The sequence below is a fragment of the Trichosurus vulpecula genome, chromosome 1 (assembly GCF_011100635.1).
Source record: "Trichosurus vulpecula isolate mTriVul1 chromosome 1, mTriVul1.pri, whole genome shotgun sequence".
Lineage (NCBI taxonomy): Eukaryota > Metazoa > Chordata > Mammalia > Diprotodontia > Phalangeridae > Trichosurus > Trichosurus vulpecula.
The window spans coordinates 7,290,012-7,313,032 of record NC_050573.1 but is presented as its reverse complement, the minus strand read 5'-3'; the positions used below and the strand labels follow the sequence as shown (position 1 = coordinate 7,313,032).

Below are 23,021 nucleotides of genomic sequence, written 5' to 3'. Positions count from 1 at the left end.
TGATTTCACCTCTGCAACAATGCGCCCTCATCTCTCCATTCCTAGCCTCCTACTACCTTTCCAGTCTTCTTACACCTTACTCCCCAACACAAACTCTTTTATCCAGTGACACCAGCCTCCTCATTGTTCCTTGAACAAAACACTCCATCCTTCCACTCCGGACATTTTCTCTGGCTGTCCTCCATGACTGGAAGGCTCTGCCTCCTTCTCTATTCTAACTACTGACCTCCCTGGCTTCCTCTAAGTCCTAAAATCCCACCTTCTACAGGAAGCCTTTCCAGTGACCCCTCAGTTCCAGTACCTTGTTAATTATACCCTATTTCTCCCGCACATACCTTACTTTGTATGTAGTTTGCATGTCATTTCTCCCATGTAAGCTCCTTGAGGGCAGACACTGGCTTCTGCCTCTTTTTGCCCAACACAGTTCCTGGTACACAGCAGGTACCTAATAAATGTTTACTGACTGACTGATTCCACATGACTAATGTGGAAATGTGTTTTGCAATAATTGTTTTTCTTGCCTTCACTAGGGGAAGGGAGAGAATTTCTAACTGAAAATAAAACTGAGTTTAGAAAAAAAAAAGCCACCAACATGTTAGATACTCCATGGAGGAGCTGCAGAAAAACACAGGCAAAAATTATATAGAATAAGAAGATATAGAAGGGTTAAAATCCATCAAAAATCAATCCAAGTATTTAAGAAACATGGTTGTGGATGTGTGTGTGAAGGCCCATCAAATCAACTGAATGAACTCCCTTATGTGAAAGAAAATTAACAATATAGAAACAAGTATAAATTATATTCCAAAATGCATTAGGCAACCAAAATTATTGCATCTGCTGGAAATGCACTGGGGACAAAGACCTGGGGGGTTTAGTTGATGAGGCTCAATTCATAGGCCAAAGAGCTGTGATCTTAGCCTATAAACCCAGACAGAGGAAGAGGAAGAGGGCCGCCTTGCTGCTACCTGCTCAAAAGACCTGCCTCGAGCTCTAGGAGCTGCATTTTCAGAAAGGCACTGTAAAGCTGGGGCGGAAAAGGGGAGGGCTAGGACCAGGTTGGAGAGGCATCTGGAAACACTGCCATATGTGGAACATCTGAGAGAACTTAAAAAGCTGGGAGAACTTAGAACCATAAAAACCTAACATTTGGAGCTCGACAGGGCCTCCAAGGTGACAGAGTTCAGTTCTCCACTTCACAAAACCCTGAAAGCCCTAAACTGACCTGTCTTTCTCAGTATTAATCCTCTCCTCACTCCTTCTCACCCCAGTATATCTAACCAAACGCTCAGATCTTGCTGTTTCTACCTCCACTACATCTTTCACATGCTACCTGGCCTCTATACTCACACATCCCCCACCCCCTCTCTCAAGTGGCCACAGCGGGAACTTCCTAAGGGGTCTCCCTGCCTCAGGCCTCTCCCCTACTCTCACCCACTGCCACCCAATTGCCAGTGATTGTCCTTAAGTGCATGTGATTTAAGACCATGTGACTTCCTACTCAATCGGCGAATTAATCAACATTTATCAACACTCACTAGCTGAGGATCCGGAGAAAAGCAGCAGGAGTTACTCTCCCCTTCACAGAGCTGACATTCTTACGGAAGAGAGGATTTACAAGACTATGTACCAAGATCCATTCAGGGGGAATGATTCCGGAGATGGGGAGGGAAGCATTCAGTGAAAAAGCCCAGAATCCAAAGATGGAGTGTTCTGTGGGAGCAACAGCAAGAAGGTCAGTGCTGCTGGATCACAGGACACATGGAGAAGACTGCAAAGGCATGAAGGGGGCAGGTTCAGAAGGCCTTAGAGCGGGAAAAAGAAGAATTTGGGTGGGAGCGGTGTGACATGGTGACACCCAATCTTTAGGAAGATCACTCTGGCAGGTGATGGAGGATGGGGAAAGGATTGAAGCAGGCTATGATGATGGTCTAGGCACAAGGTGGCAAGGGCCTATACCATGGTACTGACCGTAGGAGTAGAGAAGCAGGGACACAGGAGATGGGGGGAAGCATGGCACTAAATGGTTATGTGGGTGAGTGTAACAGAGAAGTTGAGGAGGACACCCAAAGGGTGAGCCTGGATGACTAAGTGAACACTGGTGCCTCAATGATAATAGCAAAGGTGGTGGGAAAGCTAACAAGTTCTGTTTGGGACATGCTGAGTTTAAGATGTCTATGGGATGTCCAATTAAAGATGTTTAACAAGCAGCTTTGAGGCTGGGAGGTAGGTTGGAGCCGGACGAGTAGATTTTAGAGTCCTCCGCAGATAGATAAAAACTGAATTCATGGGAGCTGACAAGCTCACCAAGTGAAGCAGTATGGAGAGAGAAGAGAAGCCCAGGACAGAAGCCTGGGGCACACCTACTTTAGTGGGCAAAACCTGGATGTTTAGTTCTGGCTGGCCCATTTCTGGAAGGCCACTGATAAGCTTTAGAGAGGAACATTTAAGCTTGAAAGCATGAGAAAACCTTTCTAACACTGACTGACAGAATGAGCAAGTCCAATTCCAAAGCACTCATGATGAACCAGGCCCCCAGCTCTGGAGGGCTTCAGGGCACAGGTGAAGACACTCACTCCTACAATTCAGGAATTGGTTTTGTTTGACCGGACATAGTCTTTCACTCCTTTCATTTCTCTTGGGTTTTTTTTGGGGGGGAGGTGGTACATTGGAGGGAGAGTGAGAGGGAGAAAATGAAGACTTCAAAATAAAATAAAACTTTATTTTAAAAAGCAAAAAGACTTTTAACACTTATACCTACCCAAAGATGAAACGGGGTGCCTCAGGAGAGAAGGGTTTCCCCTTACTAGGGGTCTGCAAACAAAGCCTAGAAGACTACCTGTCCAGCGGGAACAGAGGGGATTCTATGCCACTGTGAACTCAACCTCTGGCTCCTGCCCCAAACCCACTAATCCTTCTACCACACTGCATAATCTAAGCAAAAAGGATGCCTTTTTGGGACCTGCTGCTTGCCTTTGGGGTCTCCAGTCCCTGTGCTCTGCTCAAGAAAAAAGCCAAGAGGAATGGGGGGTAGGATGGGAAAGAGGTAGATGGCAACTCAGGCCATGCCCTCCAGCAGAGAAGGCCTGTATCCAACTACGGTAAAGGGGAAATGGGGGGGGGGGGGCCAAAGAGAGGCTGAAGCCAGAAATGGAGCTTCCTTCCAGCTAACAAGAGTTGGGGAAGGCCTAAAGAAGCCTGGGGCACATAGGGCTGAGCCTGGATGGATAGGAGAGATTGTAGGGTGTGGAAGAAAGGAGAAGAGGGAAAGGGAGTCCCACATTCTTGGTATGAACAACGGCAGACACAAGGCAAGGCAGGACAAAACCAGAAGCTGGGACATAAAGTACAGAGATAAGCACTCTGGGCACAAGGCCACCAGTCTTTGTGTCCTTGTCCCACTTTCCAATTAAATAATAATAAAAATAAATAAAACCTTCATCATAAATATTCCTAGTCATGAAAACGAAATTTCCACATTGGCCAAATCCAAAAAGTCTATCTCATTCTGTGCGAGACAATTGAGGAATCTCCACATTAGTGGGTTCCCCATAACTACACCTCTCTCCCACAAGTAGAGGGAGGTGCAGAAGAAAGCAGACCCTCCATATCGGTCCAAAGGGCTCAAGAAATGGCCTTGCTTGCTTAACTATACACCTAGGAGGCGGAGAAACCACTGGAAAGCCAGAGTCATATAATCAACAAAAAGACTTTACAATATCTAGCCCACCAAGACCAGCCCATCGAACTGTGATTTTACATCCCATCCATGTGGGGGGAGTGGGAGGCCACCTGGGCTCACCACCCACTCCATGAATAAAGCTCTCCCTGACCCCATCCCCTGCTTTCTACCTCTGGTTCATGTCAATACTACCCTTGGGCCTCACTTCCAATCCTGGGGTTGGAATGCTAGGATGGAGATGGGATGGGATGGCTGGGACAGCAGAAAAGTGGGGGGAATGACAGAGGACCTTTACCAACGGGATGCTCTTTCTGTTTTCTCTGCAAAGAGTGACTTTTACCCTGTAAGTGACAGAACAAAATGCTTAACGAGGAGGTGCTTCCCAAGATGAGGTGGGCAATAGGATAAGAGCACCAGGCCTCCCTGGCCCAGATGAGCCAAGTCCTGGAAGAACTGGCAGATGGGCCCGCCAAGCCACTGTCAGCAATGACTGGAAAGCACAGGGAAAATTAGAGGGGCCACAAGACTGAAGAAAGCCAAGCATTGCCCCAATCTTTAAAAGACCTCAGAGCCAAACTCTAGGCCAGGGACACTGCCTTGGATTCCTGGGGAAATTCTCAAGTGGAATGGCTGGCCCATGAGAAAGCGGAACAGCAATCGATCTAGTGATCCATCTCAGAGACCCAGCTGGGCTTCAACAAGCACAGATCATGCCAGATTAACTTCACAGCCTCTTTTTTTTTTTTAACAGGATCACTCACCGAACAGATGAGGGGTATATTTTGGATATAGTTTACGTGCATTTTCCCTATGCTTTTGATTTACTATCTCCTGTTATTCTCATGGAGAATGAGGGAGTGATATGAATGGGAACCCAATCAGACTGGCTGGCCAGACTCAGTGTTGACATGGCAGGAAGTCTGCAGGGGAGGGCCCCAGGGATCTGTACTAGACCCCAAACTGTTTAGCATTCTTCTCAAGGTTCTGAATAAAGGAATAGAAGGTTTGCTTATCAAACTGGCAGATGACATCAAACTGGGAAGAATACCTAACACTGGATCCAAAAAGAACTTGATAATCAACCAAAAAAATTCTTAGCTGAGGGGCCCTGACTACCCTGGGTTAGACCCTTGCCTAAACCAAATAAGGTGAAATTCAATTAGTGAAAATGTCAAGTCTTGCCAAGTATGTAAATGAAGCTTCACAAATACGTTACCAAAGGCCCAATTAGATGGCAGGAGGGTTGGGGGGGACTGCCAGCTCAATGAATCTCAGCAGAAAAATGTATCTGGGCTATATTAAGAGGGGCAAAGCACCTAGGAAAGGGGGGAGGGGAAGTCTTGTTGCAATCTGCCCTCCTCATCTGAAGCACTGGGTTCAGTTCTGGGAGTAGCTTAGGAAGGACACTGATAAACTGGACAGGCTCTGGAGCTCGGGCCAAGTCCTGGTTCTGTGCAACCCCCAACTAAGAATGTTTTAAATTATCAAATAGTTTTATTGTATTTAAAACTACAAAGCATTCTCAGTTCTTTCTCTGGTCTCAAAAACCAGCAAAGAGGTCAGACTGGCCCTCAGGCAGGAGTTTGTAACCAGGAAGTCTAGGTTATACAGCACTGGTTGAAGGAACCGCATATGTTTAGCCTGGAAAAGAGAAGACTAGGAGGCTGGGGAAGGGAGTGAACAGGACAGCTGTGTTCAAGTATCCAAAGGGCTGGCATACAGAAGGAGAAATCAGACCGTTCTGTTCATCCCCAGAGGGCAGAACTAGGAGTCATGGTGGAAGCTGCAAAGGGGCAAATTCAGGCTAGATGTCAGGAAAAACTTCCTTCTGATTTCAACTATCCAAAAGTGGCACATGCTGCTTCAAAGGATGCCAGCTCTTCCTCCCTGGAGGTCTGCAGAAACCACTTCCTCCACAGGTTCTAGCAGGGCCTCCTTTCACTCAGGGGCTGGACGAGATGGCCACTGAGGTCTCTCCCAACTCTTAAACCATGTCATTCTGGGACTTGTATGCTCTCTCTCTATGAGAATCTTAGCTCCTTGAGGACACAGACTCTTGTGCTATTTCATTCATTCCTAACTGGTGTCTCAGCCTTCAGTGTCTCCATGATCTGTACCTAACTACCCAACTAGGATAACCTTCCCCAAAGGTGAAATCAACAAATTACTTATTGGGCAAAGAGGATGTGGCATTGTCTAGGTTCAGACTAGAGGAAGGCACCAATTTTTAACATGGCCTAGCACAAGAAGGAGCAAAGCTGGCTAAGACCTGTATTCAAGTCTCTACTGCGCTGCCCTCTCCCACAAGTCCCTGCTCAGTTGAGCATACCTCCACGCTTCCTCACCTCAGACGATCTCCTGCCCCTCACCCATATGTACAAGCACCAGCCAAATCCTGTCTTGGCCACATCATTTCCATTTTCTCTACTCACACAGACACCAGCCTAGCTCAGGTCAGAATGGCTCTCCTGTCCTCAACTCCACCACCCCACCTCCCCCAAGTCACCTCCCACACAGCTGACAAAGTGACATTCCTAAAGCACAGGGCTGCCCAAGTCACTAAGGAGACAGGAAACATGTATTCACCACTCCTGCTATGGGCCAGGCCCTGTGCTGAGCAGCCAGGATAGAAAGAAAGGCAAGAACAAAGTGGAAGGCACCTTCTCAAAGAGTTCAGCTACAAAAAGGGAGGAGAAATCTCAGAGATGGCTATTGGAGGTGAATGTATCAGGGTCCTCATCTGATTTTTCCAAGGATGGGGGAGACCTGGGCACAGTTGTAGGGAAGCAGCCAATAGACAGGGAAAGACTGACGAGTAGTGAGAAAGAGGCATGATAGAGGGGATGATGTGCTGGAGAAGATGGGATGGAATGGGGGGTTTAAGCAGGCAGAGGGGTTTGCCTTGGCAAGAAGAAAGGGCCACCTGTTCACGAGAATTAGGAGTGAAAGAGGAGAGCGCGGGGGGAGGCAATCGAGGAGGAGGTGAAGAGGGAGCTCTCCATGAATGGCCTCAGTTTTGTCAATGAAGTATAAGGCCAGATTCTCATCTCAGAGGTGGGGAAGGGTCGGGGGGGCATGGTGGGCTTAAGGAGGGATGAAAAAGTTTGGGAGAGTGAGTCAGTTATGGAGGTGAGGTGAATGGATCGCTTTGCTGCAGCGAGGGCCCAGCTCAGAAATCGGTAGCTGATCCAGTCAGCCTGGGCTCATGTATTTTTCTTCTTCTGTTCAGCAGCATGTGAGCAAGTGCAAAGGTAGCAGATGGTGGGAGTGATCCATGGCTGATGCCTGGCAGGGCAAGACTGGCAACATGAGAAAAAGGAGTAAGGGATTCAAGAGGACAGTGCAGACTGGAGCTCTTTCACCAAGGGGTCAAAATGAGGAAGGGAGGAGAATGTAGCCTGTGCAGACGGATGGCCTGAGGGACTGGAGGAGGGGAGATGGAACAACAACGGATTGGGATCAAACAAGGGAATTTGAGAGGTTACACCCAATTACAACCAACCTGGCTTCCACTTCCCTTTTCAAGCCTCGTCACACATCACTCTTTTCATGCTCCTCGAGGGTGTGCATGCCCAGCATGAAGCCCAAGGTTTGGCACATAGCAAGCACTTAGAAATGCCCAAACTCACCTCTTTACAGGTCCTCACACAGGACATTCCATCTCCCACCTCTGGGCCTTTGCCTGGAATGTATCGTACCCCCTTTCCTCTCTCCAGCTCTTGGAATTCCTGGCTTCTTTCAAAGATCAGTCCAAGCATCAACTCCTACATGAGACCTAACTTGATACTCCAGCTGCTAGTGCCTCCCTCCCAAAATGACCTGGCATTTATTTTGCATGTGATCAGGTGTAGACATTTTATGTCTACACCTAGAGAACATAGTAAGTTCTTTAAGGACGGGGACTTTCATTTGGGGTGCTGTGTGTCCACTGCCTGCACAGAGAGGGTGCTTAATAAAATGCTTACTGAACAGCATTGAAGCTCTCGTCTCCATCTCGCAGCCTGTTTCCTTACAAGGGTCTAGACACAGGCTGTATGATGTCCTTTCCAGGTAGGAAAAACTTGTCTAGAAAAACTACAGAGAAATTCTTTGCTTCACCACCGGATGGCAGGAGTGCATCAGCAAGGTTAAATGGAGATGGAGGTTCCATTCTACCGTTAGAAGGCAGGATTAGCCCCGAGGAGAGGAGTTTGGCCAAGTCCCCCAGAACCTCCTTTACTCCCCAATCCTCAAAATAAGTATTTCCTTTCCTTCAGGCTGATAGCCACTGGCGCCCAGTTCCCTGGAACTTTTCGTTCCCCTGCTCTTTCCCTAGAGACCTAGACCCTGGCCAGAAAAGCCTCCAAGGGCTTAGCTTCCGGAACAGCACTAAGTTTAACCCAAACAACAGGTAAAAAGCAGCTAGCAAAAGCACAAGACTGGGGGGTACAAAAGGCTGGGAATCCAGAGCTCGATAAGGCCCAGGGTCTACCCTCAAGGACCTTACAGCCTGAAGGAAGACAAGTACACAAGTGTACAGCCCAACTACTATCTAAGGGAAAGTGAGATGAAAGCACAAGTAGCTTTGGAAATGAGAGAGATGCCAGCTGGGGCGACGAGACCTAGAACTTAGGTCTAGAACCTCCCCTCTTTTTGCCCACAGCGAAGGAAACCAAGACACAGGAGCAATGAGAGACTTGCCCAAGGTCTCAAGCCAGCACATGCCCCTCCTCTGGGAAAGACCACACACCCACAGCCTCTAGGCTTCCTGGAGGAAGATGGAATGTGGTGGGAACACGGACAGGTGCCGAGGACGGAGGGAGGAGGAATCCATTCTGGGTGATGAAATAGGGCAAACAAAGGCCAGGGGAGAGGAAGAAGTAGGACCAGAACACAGAACACAGACAAGACGGGGAATAATTCTAGATAAAATCAGAACAGGAAGCAGCCTGGACACGCAGCTTGTAGGAGGCCTTGAATGCCAGGATCCAGATGCTATACTCTACCCAATATGCAGCGAGGCCACAGAAAGTTCCAAATAACAGGAGCGGATCAGTGTTACAAGCAGCAATGAAAACGATGGTCTGCAGAGTGGAGAGATTATGTAGGAAGCCCAGTGACATCGGCAAAGGAAGAAGGGGGGGCGTGATGATGCGAGTTAATGCAAAGGGAGACACAAAGGCAGATCGCCCTTACTTCAGTTACCTGGCACCTGAAGATCCCAGTAGGTCACTCGGATGAATACATTTCTCTGGGAGACTTTAGTGAAAAAGGCGAAAATGCCAGAGAGTTAAAGACTGAGGGAGGGAGGGGAAGGAAGAAAGGCCTAGTTCCTCATGTCTTGCCCAGAGTTACCACTTCACATTCTTTCTGTAAAGCCCTAAGAAAACTGTAGAAGCAGCATACAAACAGCTTGGGTATCGATTTCAAGGAAGAAAGAAGAAATAAATTTGGGGAAGGAGCTTGGAAGGGCGCTGGAGGAAGCCGCTCTGCACCAAGCCTCCCAGAGAAGCTTAGTCACTTCTCATATTTATTAGCAGCATTTACAAAAAAATTCTTAGAAAACCTCCAAAGGAGCAATTTGGAAGCTGATCCCTGAGCCCACCAGGTGGCCAGAGAGCCAGCCTGGACCCAAGAAGCCTTTGAGTTTTATTAATAATAACAAGCAAAGTATGACAGAGGGAGAAGAGGACAGAGCTCTGTGGATGCTCAAGCCAAGTAGGGGTGACCTGGATGAAGATCCACAAAGGAAACTGAGAAGTGGCCAGGTAGGAAGGAGAACTAGAAGAAAGGAGCATCATGAAAACCTAGAGAGAAGGCAATCTCACAGAAAAGAGGGTGATGGCCAGACAGAGAGGCCAAGGAGGATGAGGCCTGAGAAAAGGTCGTTAAATTTAGCAGGTGAGAGATCCTTAGTAATTCTGGGGAGAGTGATTTCAGTTGGATGATTAGGTTAGAAGCCAGACTGTACAGAGTTAAGAAGAGAGTGAGAGAGGAAAGGAAGTTAGTCAGTTAGTCAATAAACATGAAGCACCTACTATTTGCCAGGCACGATCCCCTCAAATTTTAAGGGATCACAGACCCAGAAGAGACTTCAAAGACCAACTATCCAGGCCTTCACACCTTATTTTTATAGACAAGGAACCCGAAGCCTGACATCGAATGACTTGTCCAAGATCATACAAGTAAGTGTTAGAGGAAGGACTTGAACACGTGCTCTTTCCACTGCACCATAACTCTGCCTCAGTTTAATTTTTTAAAAAACCCAACTCAGTAAATGCCACCCAGGGACACAAAGCCAAAATGGCCCCAGCCCCTCAGAGCTGACCTTCTCCTGGAAAGATCATCTCAGCACCGGCCTTCCTGCACTGCCCTGCGTTCCTTCACCGGACCCCAAGATTCATGTCCCCAGCTCCTCGGGAAGCGAATTCACTCATCTTTGGCACCTCAGGCCTCGGGCCCAATACCATAGTTAGACTGAGTGAGCACAAACCAGCTGGCTGGCACCAGCCCATCCTGCCACCCAGCCCTCCCCCCAGGCCCTCTCACCTTCCTGCACACCCTTCCCCTCTTCCATCTCTTTTTCCTTCATTACTATTAGAATAAAATCTCTTGAAGGAAGGAGGCATTTTTAACCACTCACTGTGTGCCAGGCATCGTGCTAAGAGCAAGGATTCTCTCTTGTATCACTTGTATCCCCAGTGCCCAGCACAGTGCCTGGCACTGACGACAGATTTCACAAACATTTTTTCCTTCATCCATTCTCATAATAGCTAATATTCCTATAAGATTTCTAAAGCACTGGATTACTATCACATCTGATCCTAAAAACAATCTCTGAGCAAAATCACTACATTCTGCCCATTTTGCCCATGAGGAAACAAACTCCCACAGTCCTTGGGGGCCACTTCCAAGATCCACCTTTTCCTAGCCTGAAGAACCAAGAACATGGAATTGGGAGGCCCCAGGCCAGCCGGCCCAGGGGGACTTCACCTGTTTTTTTCACTTTGCTCCCCTCCCCCAGGCTGATTTTAAATGCAGAAAATCTAATATACAGGAATACAGAGGAAACTAATTATGATGAAATGTAGTTGCTAAAAGCTTTTAAAAATATTCACTAATCCCTGACTGAATGTGGAAAAAAATGAAGACTGAGAGAAGGGAGTTGTCTGAGGTTACTCAGGTAATAAACCCAGCCATGGGAAGGGAGAAGGGCCTCCCCTTCCAACACCCATCTCTCTGCCCAGTAGACCATTAGTAATGGCTTGGAGCAGAGGCTTATGGGAAAGAAAGACGATAGGAAAGAGAGAAATTCAGAGGTAGGTCTGTAAATAGGCTGGGAGGCAGAATATGAACCCTGGCTTCTCCTAATTCCTAGCCTCCAAGTCCATGCTCTTTCCTTCTACAAAGCTATGCTGTGCTTCCTGAACACACAAGCATACTATGAAGAAATGTGAGCAGAGAGAGAGCACCAGTGTAGGGCAACCCTCATCTCAAACCAACCTAGGGCAGGGAGGAATCAGGGAAGGCTGATGGTGGAGGTGGAGGTGGAGGTGGAGGCTGAGCTGAATCTAAGGATGAGGAAGATTTAGAAAGGCAGAGATAAGGAGGAAGGCATTCCAGGTAGGAGAGAAGGGACTGTGCCTGCTTTTTTCCCTCAGAAATGGGGAACAGCTAATAGTCTAGTTTGGCTAGAACCTACCATGGAAATAATTCATTGGCTGGGCCCAAGTGCACATAATGGCAACAACAGACCTAGAAGTCCAGGTCTCAGAAGTCCTGGTTCTGGCCCTTCCCAACCATACTCTGCTGAAAGAGTCTGGTACGTGGAACGTTGGGGTTGAAGGAACTAGCTAGAAAGCCAAAGGAAATGCCCCACAGGCACCTGGGGATCCAAGGACAGACTAGGCTGATGAGTCAGGAAGAAGAAAAGGAGGCATCTGAGTCAGGCAGTGAGAACAGAAGTACTGAGTCCAGCCCAATCAGATAATACCAGGAAACTGAGGCCTGGAGATGCGCATCCATTGCCTAAGGTCACATGGCTAATCAGTGGCAGGAAGCAAAGCCAGGTTTTCTTTCTAAAAATCCAACACTCTTTCCACTAAAATAGTCTCCTACCTCCTTCCGTTATCTCCGCCTTTCCTATACCAGCTGTAACTTCCCAACAGTCACTATGCCAATCAAACTAGTTTCCTTCCAGTGACAGGCAAGTCTTGCCATTCCCAGATGTGAGTGGGAATCCTGATCCTGACACCACAAATTACCTTGTGAGCCTGGCACCTCTCAGACTCCCTCTGGCCTTTAGCTTCTTCAAGTCAAGTTATCAAGAATTCATTACGCACCAAGGCTTCCTATAGATCACTCAGTTAATAAGCATTTGTTAAGCACCTACTGTGTGCCAGGCACTGTGCTAGGGACAAAAAGGAAAAAAAAAAATAAAAATAATAAGACCACCACAGTCCCTACCCTCCGAGAGCTCAGAGTCTAATGGGGATATCAACATGCAACTAACTCTGTGCAAACAAGATCTATACAGGATGAGATGAAGATAATCAACAGAGGGATGGCTCAGCATTGAGGGACACTGGGAAAGACTTTGTGCAAAGACCTGAAGGAAGCCAGGAAGATGGGAGGGACAGACAGCCAGTGAGAACGTACAATCAAGTCAGGAGATGGAGCAGCAAAAGAGCCAGTGGCACTGAGATGCAGAGCACATGAAGGAGAGTCAGGCTTGAGAGGCCTATAAAGGGAGCAAGGGCCCAGCTTACGATGGGCTACAAGAGACAACAGAGGATTTTATACTTGATCCTCGAGAGAAGAGGAAGCCACAGACTTTACTGAATGGGGAGCGACGGTCAAACCTGCACTTTAAGAAGAGCAATTTGAGAACTGAGAGTAGCGCATTGGTCACAGTGGAGACACCAAGCAGAAGGCTACAGCAGTAGTCCAGCCTTGAGGGGGTAAAGAACGGGGCATGTACAAGAGAGACGCTGTGAAATTAGGATCCACAGGGACAGGTGATTAGATGAGGGCGGGGAGACGGGGAGAGAGACAGAGAGGGTCAAGATTGACCTAGAGGTCTCCTGGGTTACTGGAAAGAAAATGGCACCCTCACAAATAACAGGAAGTCAGGAAGAGAGGAAAGGTTTGAAGGGAAAGGAGAGGTCAGTTTTGAACATGCTGAATTTAAGAGAGAACATCGAGTTCAAGAGGTCCAACGGGGGGTAGAGATCTGAGAGCCATCAGCATAAAGATAATAACTGAATTCATGGAAGCTTACGAGATCACCAAACAAAACAGCATAGAGGGAAAAGAGGGCCCAGGAGAGAGTACTTGGGGACATTCGAGGTTAATGGGTTTGATCTGGATGAAAAGAAAATTCAGCAAGAGAGTGAGAAAAGCAGGTGAGAGAGTATAGGAGAACCAGGAGAGAGCAGCGTTAGAAGAATATCAAGAAGAGAGTGATCGACGGTGTCAAATGCTGCTGGAGTCGAGAAGGATAAGGACTGAAAAAAGGCCTCAAGATCCGGCAGTTAGAGAGTTCCCTGGTAACATGGGAGAGCAGTTTCATCAACTGAATGATGTGGTCAGAAGCCAGACTGGAGAGCTAAGAAGAGAGTGAGGGGAAAGTAGGTGAAGGTACTGACTGGAGAAGGATTTCCAAAGTTTAGCCATGAGAGGCAGAGCTCTAAGAAGATAGCCACTGGGGGCAGATGGATCAGGTGGAGGTTTTCGGAGGATGGGGGAGACATGGGCATGTTTGTAGGCAGTAGGGAGGCAGCCGGTAGACAGGAAAGATTGAAGAGTAGTGAGAAAGAGTGAGAAAGACGATGTGGTGGAGAAGATGGGATGGAATGGGATCATTTGTGCAGGTAGAGGGGCTTGCCTTGGCAAGAAGTAAGGGTCGCCTGTTCATGTGAGACCAAGCTGAAGGAGGAGATAGTAGGGGAAGGCAACTGAGAAGGAAGGGAAAAGAGGGAGATCTCAGTGAATGGCTTCAATTTTGTCAGTGCAATATGAAGCCAGATTCTCATCTGAGAGGGTGGGAAGAGCAGGGACCATAGGGAGTTTAAGGAGGGATGAAAAGGTTTGGAAGAGTTGCTATGGAGGAGTGAGTCAATTATGAAGAGAGGGGTAAATAGATTGCCTTGCTGCAGTGAGGACCCAGTTCAGATAATGTAACAAACTTACAGTGATTGGGTTCATGGTTTTCTGCTCTGTTCAGCAGCATGTGAGCAAGTTCAAAGGCTTGGTGATGGGAGTGATCCATGGCTGAGGCTTGACAGGGCAAGACTGGCAATATAAGGGGGTAAGAGACTCAAGAGAAGAGGACAGTGTAAAATTGAACTCACTCACCAAGGAATTGAGATGGGGAAGGGAGAAGAGTACAGCCTCTGCAGGAGTGAGGCCTGGTGGAGATCTGGAAGGTCATAAGAATAGAGTCTGGGGCTGCAAACCAGGGGGTGAGGCGGAAGAACAACAGATTATGATTAGACAAAGGAATTTCAGAGTTCTTGAATATGGAAGTGGAACACTTGTGGGTGATGCCATCTCTATGTGCAGCCTAGGTACAATGGAGGTCATGGGAAGTAAGTTGAAGAACTGAGAGGTTATAGGATTTGAGGGATGCTGAAGTCCCCTGGTGTGAGGGCAAGCGTTGGGGAAGAGAGAAAGCCTGTGAACCAAGCCTTGAAATTTTCATCTGCCCAATGAAGGGACCGGACTGGATGATGTTCTCCAAGTCCTCGGAATTCCCTACCAGCTCAAGAACTAGAATGGTACCTCTATACTTCTGCTCAGTTGTTTTTCTGACAAATCCTCCCAAAGCGATCACGTTAAAAACCAATTCTCTCCTCTGCCTCTTTAAGAAGTCCTCGCTCATCTGAAATCATGACCGCATTCTTTCAACATTTTAGATGAGGGGGAAGGGGTCCACAAACTATGGCCTGCTGCCTGTTTTTAGTATGGCTTGAACAAAGAATGGTTTTTATATTTTTAAGTACAATAAAATCATTTTAAAACATAAAAAGCATTCTTAGCTCATGGGCCATACAAAACCAGGCAGCAGTGTCCCAACCCATTTTAGACTGTGTTCCTCCTTTACCAGCCACTGCCTACCCCATTTCCCCACAGGACTCCCACTTGGCCCTCCAGAACTGCGGGGTCATATTCAAATTGAAGCCAAGCTAGCCGCATATAGACTAGGAAATCAAAAAAGAACATTCTCTACATTTGTTGTTGTTCTATTTATTTTGTTAAACATTCCCCAATTACATCTTAATCTGGTCCCAGAACGCTTGTGAGTTTGATACCTCTGCTCCTAATGGCAGAGGAAGTTCATCGCCTCATTTCTGGAACTCACGCTCTGAGGCCTCACTATCTGTACTGGTAACAGAGGGAGCACAGAAATACTCAGACAACTCTGCCAATCAGCTCCAGGCCTGACACTAGAACCCGCTCTACCTCCTCATCCCTTCCCCTCCATCCTGCCATCTGCATGCTGTCACATGAATGAATGATGAATGAACTAAGTAGCAGGCAGGAGGCCTGCTTCTAGATGAAATCAAGGGAAAGCCAGGGTGCCAAGCACACGCACGTCCCCATACCCCATGCCCACACACACACCTCTTATTCTGAGCATAGTTATCAGATCAACATTTCCATTGCTTTTGAAAAGACTACGTGGCCGAGTTCCCTATGATCACACCTCCCCGCATGGCTACCCAGGTCTTGTCTCCCATCACAAAGATTCTTAACCTTTTTCATGCCCTGGCTCACTATGGCCGTCTGGTGAAGTCTATGGATCCCCTCATCTATAAAGTGGGTATCGGTCTCTCTAGTGTTGTTGTGAGAATAAAATGAGATAATATTTGTAAAGTGCTTTGTAAACCTCAAAGAGCTCTATAAATGCTATTATTAGAAGAGTGTTTCTAAATGCATAAAACAAAATACACGGGGATTACAAAGAAAATCAATGGTATTGAAATACAATGATCAGGATATTTTTTAAAAACAAGTTCAGAGACTCCCTTGCCCTACTAAAACGTAACCTGACTCACTGAAGGAGCTACCTCACTTGACTTGTTAAGGAATGTTGCGGGGGGGGGGGTCCCCTGAACTTGTCTTTTTAAATAGCCATATTTTCTAAAAACACTGGACCCACAGTATGCAGGAGGCCCTGAATGTGTCAAGGATTAAGCTCCCCCTGAACTGACATAATGTGCTGCTTGTATCCCAAGCTGGACTGTCTGCGTGTCAGTGGGAGTCAAGACAGGTGCCAGTCAGTCTGCACTAGCTGGAAAACTGCTTGTGTAGCTGGGACCCTTGGAGACAGCAGCCCAGCCCTTCTTCACAGTCTGGCAGCTCCCAAGGGAAAAGAATGTGGCTTTTGCTATGGCTATGCTTGTCTCCGGCTCTTCCCCTTCTGGTGGGGCTTTGGCTTTTTCCACCTCCCAGGCCACACCCCTTTAGATGGAGTTTGGTTTCTTCTCTTTTGCTCTACTGCTATAAACATGCAAATTTCTGTTTGGACTGTGAACTCTTTGGATTCCACCTGCCCATTCATTTCTCTTGTAAAAAACCTAGATTGCCTGTTGGTAGACTCTAGATCCCCAGCCCTCTGCCCAGTGTTTGGCACAGAGAGCCAGTGCTCAATCTATGATGGCCTCTTCCTTTCAGGAGCCCCCCTTTCTAGCATATACAGTGTCTTGACTGAGATTTCCAGCTCTCTTTGGTTCCATAGTCGCTTACTCTACCCAGCCTCCTCCTCCCACTCCTTTTCCTAGAGGTAACACTTGGCTCTCTCAAACTGCACCAAGGGGACACCATGCCGTCATCTGCCGTGCAAATATCAGCCAACCTGGGCTCAGAGGTTGGCCACCAGGAGATGAGGATCGCTGACTAAAGTATGGAGGGAGGAAACAGGAAGCACCATATGACCCAAGGGGTCCTGCATCTGGGTCAGAGGCGAGTGCTTCATGTTGTGTGCGACCGCCATAGTGAGCCAGGACATGAAAAAGGTTAAGAATCTTTGTAATGGGAGACCTGGATAGCCTGGATAGCCATGCCAGGGGGGTGTGATCATAGGGAATTCAGCCGACATAGTCTTTCCAAAAGCAATGTCTGCCTACTTTCTCCTCTGCAAAATGAGAAGCCCTCTGGGTTAAAACTTTTCTGTAACACTAAAATTTTTGCAATTCTAATATAGCAAATATTGAAAGATACAGCCCACATAAACAACAGCTTTTGGGGAGGGGGGCCCTCAATAGTTTTTAAGAGTGTAAGGGGATCTTGCGAGCAGAAACGCTGAAAAGGTCTGATGTTAGCCCAAATCCTGGCCAGCTTTGAATCCTATGAGCAATGAGATCATGGTGCTTTGGCAGTCTAGCTGTCTACAACAGAGGCTGGTAAATTTTTCCTGTATAGAGCCAGATGGTAAATATTTTAGGCTTTGTGGACCAAGAAGAAAAATTGAGGATATTATATAGGTACTTAAATAACAAAAAAACCCCAATTTCCACAAAATTTCTATCCACAAAACTCAAAATATAATTGAATACTTTTTTTTTTTGGTAATATAGGCCTACTAATGACAGAAAAGAGTGGAATTCTTTTTGAGGAAGTTACATTTTGCTTACCTGGGATTCAAAGCTGGTGTTCCCTATCATCAAACTCAAATGCAAATGCTCATCTGTTAATGCTGATGTGTGATGAGCTTTTTTTTTTTACATATTTCATTTTTGAAAATGTCTCTTCACACAGATAGGTATTGCTGTATGCTGCTATCAGTACAAGAGCATATGATTTTCACTGAGCATTCATTGCTTAGGGCGTTTCTAGAATTCTATTAGAGTCTTCTCCTGTTATCTGCCTTCGGTGTGTCATTACATTACAGGGTAATCACTTCCAATTGAAGGTTGGGTGGCAACTCTTTAACAGAATAGTTAAAATGGATTTTGCAATATGGAAATTCTTTTGCATCTGAATTGAGAAAGCCCAGCCAGAATGGGAGTCTGACTTTGGCAAACAGACCCCTGAAAATGTGTGCAGCAATGGGAATCTGGCTTCTTGTTTCCATCTCAGCAGCGCAAGAAAACAATGTTTCTTGGCATTACTTGTGATTCAAGCCATGTTTGCTGGTGTTGAACTGAGTTTACTGCAGCAGAAGCTTTGCAGATAAATGCTGTTTTTGCCTTGTAATTTTAGGCTGAATTCACTAAGAAACATTACCAAGTCTGCAGCAAGAGCTAATTGCCACACCCATTCAGGATTTTGCTAAAGTGATTCAGGGCTGTTCTCATTCAGGAAAAAAGTCAATTTTAGCTCTGAGCTCAAAAAATCGTAATAATTTTTCCCCTTTTCTTGTTTTGACAAAATCAGTATGCGCTGTTAAATCAAATGTTATGGCAATACGCACGGCACTCAAAATGCTGCTGGAGTTATAACCGCATCACTGCCACTTCGAGTGTGCTACAGGAGTGCCGAGCATCCAGAGCAGCACATGTGGAGGGTCTTGGTAGGAACTACCTCGCTTTGCTCTTGAAAAAGCAGCCACAGACAACAGAAACTAGTGAGCGTGGCTGTGTTCTGATAAAACTTTATTCGTGGGCATTAAAACATGACTTTCATATAATTTTCGGGGATGATAAAACATTATTCTTCTGAGTTTTTTCCCCCAACCATTTAAAAACTGGGCTGTCAGTCTCCTCACTGTTCTTGTAAGAGAGACGGTGAATACACAGGTATATGATTGTCGGTGGAGCTGTGAACTGGTCCAACCATTCTGGAGAACAATCTGGAACTACGCCCAAAGGGTTATAAATCTGTGCACACCCTTTGACCTAGCAATATCCTTGCTAGGTCTGTATCCCAAAGAAATAAAAAACAAAAAGGAAAAGGACCCGCATGTACAAAAATAATTCTAGCAGCTCTTTTTGTGGTAGCCAAGAATTGGAAACTGAGGGGATGCCCATCAGCTGGAGAATGGCTGAACAAGTTGTGGTATATGATTGTAATGGAATACTATCATGCTATAAGAAATGACAAGCAGGATGGCTTCGGAAAATCTGGGAAGACTTATATGAATTGATAAAAAGTGGAGTCAAGAGAACATTGTGCACCATAACAGTGACATTGTCCAATGATCAGCTGTGAATGGCTTAGCTATTCTCAGCAATACAATGATCCAAGACAATCCCAAAGGCCCCATAATGAAAAATGCTCTCCAGCTTCAGAAAAAGAATCTGAATGCAGACCAAAGCAGACTGTTTTAACTTTCTTTTTCTGGTCTGTGCTTTCTTTCACAACATGACTAGTACAGAAATATGGTTTGCATGACTGCACATGTATAACCTATATAAAATTGCTTGCCTTCTCAATGGGAGGTGGGGAAAGAAGAGGCAGAGAATTTGAAACTCAAAATTTTTAAAAATAAATGTTAAAACTTTTTTACATGTAATTGGAAAAAACCTTTTAAAATTATTTTAGGAGTATGTGATGTGTGGCCTGGGCACTCAACCTCTCAGAAGCAGTTTGTTTCGTCAATTGTAACACAACATGCTCCATGCACTCTACAGACATGAGGGTGGCTTGTCCTAACACCAGAAGGGACGACCATAAGGAGCACCTGTAATTACAACAGCAGCAGCTTACATGTATGGAAGCAAATTAAGGTTTGCAAAATACTTTCCTCACAATCCTTCCTGTGGGGTGGCTGGTACAAGCCTCCTTCTCATGCCCATTTACCAAAGTTCACTGAGGCTCTGAGGGCTTATGGGCAGAACTGTCCAGTCTTCCAGCAGGGCTCAAAGCCAGGTTTCCTTACTCCAAATCTCTTCCTTCCCCGCTTCACTGTATGTGCTACCACCCTGTGCAACCCCAGCTACCAGCTAGGGGCAAAGGCCTAGGTCGTTCAGTCCTTCCTCTATTTGAAAGCACATCACCCAATTCCCCAGAGCACTCACTGATCTAAGTTCTCTCCTCACTTCTCTGAGCACTCCCTTCAACATCTCCTTTGCTGGGTCTTCACCCTCCTCACAGTCTCTCCTCAGTGCCAGGTCCCATGTTACCAACCAGCTGCTAGGCATCTCTAGTTGGACGGATCTCAGAGGCATCTCAAACAAGACATGTCCAAGAGAGAACTTATTCTTCACTCCCAAGGCCACCCCTCATCTGAACCTTTCTATGTGCATTGAAGGCATCAGTCTAAGCATGGATGCCAACCTATGTGACACCTCCAAACCTTTCCAGCCTCATCTCACACCATTCCTCCTGTCAACATCAACGATCAGCAGGCATTTAATAAGGACCTCTCTGCCCCAGGCACAGGCCATACAGAGACAAAAATGAAACAGGCCCTGGCTTCAAGGTGATGACATTCTATCAGGGGAGATAATATGCAATGTTCCAAACTGGACCCTCCCCTGGGCAAACCCAGCCTCTGATTTCACTTGCCTTTGATGAGGCTATTTCTTCTGGCTGAGAAGACCTGATCACTCCCACCTCTTTAAACCTTGCCCACCCACCCTTCCAAGTAATTTTAGGGAAGAGTTGCCAAATCCTCAACAAAGCCTTCTGACCCCTCTCTCCTCACCCCTCGACCCTCTCTGCTGACCATTCTGCATTCTAACTAGGTGCTCCCTTTGGCTTCCCTGTAACTATAAGATCAGTGAGTGAGGGTAAGGATGAAGACTTGTTTCCTTTTATTTCTTCCCGTAACACCTAGCACAGAACTCAGCAAAGATAAGGGACCTAAAGAATGACCACCGCGTGACTGAGCAGCACATTCCCTAAGACTAGGTCGCAGTCTAAGTTGTCGGACTTCCTTTCTTATTTTAGTACCTCAGCATCTCCCACAAGCATCTTCCACCCTCCCACAGGCCACCTCCCAGCTAGCCACCAGGATTCTGCCTTCCCTTCACTGGAAAAGTGAGGGTCTTCTGGATATGGAACACTGCATATGCTGTCCTAATTCAACTGACGGAATTTACTTTTGCTAAACTTCTGTTTTCCTTTTCTTTTCCACTTCTTCTGTAACCAGAGATGACTTACTGGGTAAAGAAGAAGAAATGTATCTGGAAACAGTGATTAAAACTGAAAGATATCAACAACAAAAAGCATTCAAAATTCGACTACTCCCAGGTACTCTGCCTGGCCAGGATGCCTTCAGGGAGGCTAAAATCAGCCATCTGCTCTCCAGCACTCGCTCAAAACCACAGCATTCCACAGGTTTGGAGCAAAAGAGGTCCTCAGAATCAGTAGTCACTCAAAGCAAGTATTGGACCTATTCAAAGCACCCCAGGGTCTTGTATGATTTTTCAATTCTTCATATGATTCCCATGCTGGACTGTTAATTAGGGGTGTTCTAGGAGAATCACTAGGGAATAAACTAAGAGTTTTGGAATTAACGAACTGTTGACTTCTACAAACTACCTCTGTATTTTCCACACTAAAAACTGAACATACATAAATCTCCCTCACGTGGTAATACTTGAACGAAGATTTCTAAAGCAATAACCCAACAACTCTGACTTCAGTTCTGACCCCACAAGATATGCTCTGTTCTCCAAATAATTCAGTTTTTAAAAGGCTTATTAAGTATCTACTATACCCAGGCCACTCTCTCTGCAGACCTCCAATCTTGTATTTCCAACTACCTTTCAAATATTGGCTGTCTAGCAGACATCTTAAACTCAGTACATCTATAACTGAACCCCATTATCTTTCTGCCTAAAGCCCCATTACCTATTACTGGAGGGGGCAACATGATCTCCCCAGTTCCCCAGGCTCTCACCCCAGGAGTACATCCTGGACCCCACCTCCCCATATCCAAGCTGTTGACAAGGCCGGACGATTTCCCCTTTGCAGCATCTCTGAAATATGCCCCCTTCTCTCCTCTGACACTGCTACTGCTCCAGCCTGGATCTTTAGCTGCTCAGGTCAGCCTGCCGGGAGTTTCTCCCCATCCCAACCTATCCTCCAATCAGCCACTACAGTGATTTCCCTAAAACACAGGTCTGATCCTGTCACTCCAAGACTCAAACTCTACTGGCTCTCTATTGCCTCCAGAAGCAAATACAAAATGCTCGTTGGCATTCAAATCCCTTCTTAAACTAGCCTCTGGGAAACTTTTCCAGCCTTTTTTCTTACTCCCCAACATATACTCTCTGGCCCAGAGACACTGGCCTCCCAACTGCACCACAAACAGGACACTTCATCTGTCAGTTCTGTCCATTCTCTCCCCTGTCTCCCATGCCCAAACTCCCAGGCTCTTTCTCCTTTGCTTCACCTCCCAAGTTCCTGGCTTCCTTTAAGTCCCAACTAAAATCCCACCTTTGACAGAAAGTATTCCCAACTCCCCTTAATTCCAGTGTCTTCCCTCGGATAATTATTTCCTATTTAGCCTGTTGATAGCCTGCTCTGGATATTTTATTTGCATGTTGTCTCCCCCGTTAGACTGTAAGCTTCTTGAGGGTAGGCACTGTCACCTTTTTGCATCCCCAGCTCTTAGCCTGGCACATAGTAGGTGCTTAATAAATCCAGGGATGATTGATTGGTTGGAGATCTCAAAATGAAATATACCACAATTCCTGCCCTCCACGAGCTTGCTTCTAAACCTTAAAGGACAATGTACATGCTGGCTATTGTTACAACACATTAAAATCTAGGAAGCAAAAGGAGGCAGGAAGGATTGACTTCCATCTGAGGAGGATCAATGAAAGTCATGGAGAATAGAAGGATTTCTAGGTGGTGGTTGGAGAGGAGTCCATTCCAGAGTAAAGTTCATGGGGAGAGAGAGCATGAAGACAGAAAATGGCCCATCAAGAAACAAGGGCCAAGCCTTGGCTAAATGCTCCTACTGGCCAGACACTGGGCGAGGTGCTGAAGGCACCTGAAAAGGATCACAGGGTTTTAGATCTAGAATGGGAAAGGATCTCAAAAGCTGTCCAGTCCAATCATTAAACAGATGAAGGAGGCCTGGCAGTGAGCTTCAGAGACCAGGAAAAAGCAAGCGCTCACTCTGGCTAGCTCACAGAAGGTTTCATTCATGCTGCCATCGTGAGCTGGAACCACACAAAGGTGGAAAGCCCATGAGTGCCCTTCCTCCTCTGGAGGAATGTGGCCTTTGTCTGAGCAGAGAAGGGAAGGAAGCTCCTAGGAGGCGGCTCCTCTTTGTCTCTTAGCCCCACCAATACAGTAGGCACTTCATAAGCCCTTGATGAATTGCATGCCAGAGTTGGGACTTGATTTAGTAAGCGGTGCTGAGTCACTGGAAGATCGGTGGCAAGGGAGGGGAATTTGGAAGATGTGGAAGCAGCTACAAGGCCAAAGCCCTTCACCTGAACTTGTTGCACAGACTTGA

General features: G+C 46.5%; 1 protein-coding gene across 1 annotated transcript in view; it reads right to left on the bottom strand.

Moving 5' to 3' along the window:
* Positions 1–23,021, bottom strand: part of MED15 (mediator complex subunit 15) — an 87,897-nt gene that overhangs the window by 62,724 nt on the left and 2,152 nt on the right. The gene's annotated exons all lie outside the window — the stretch shown is intronic.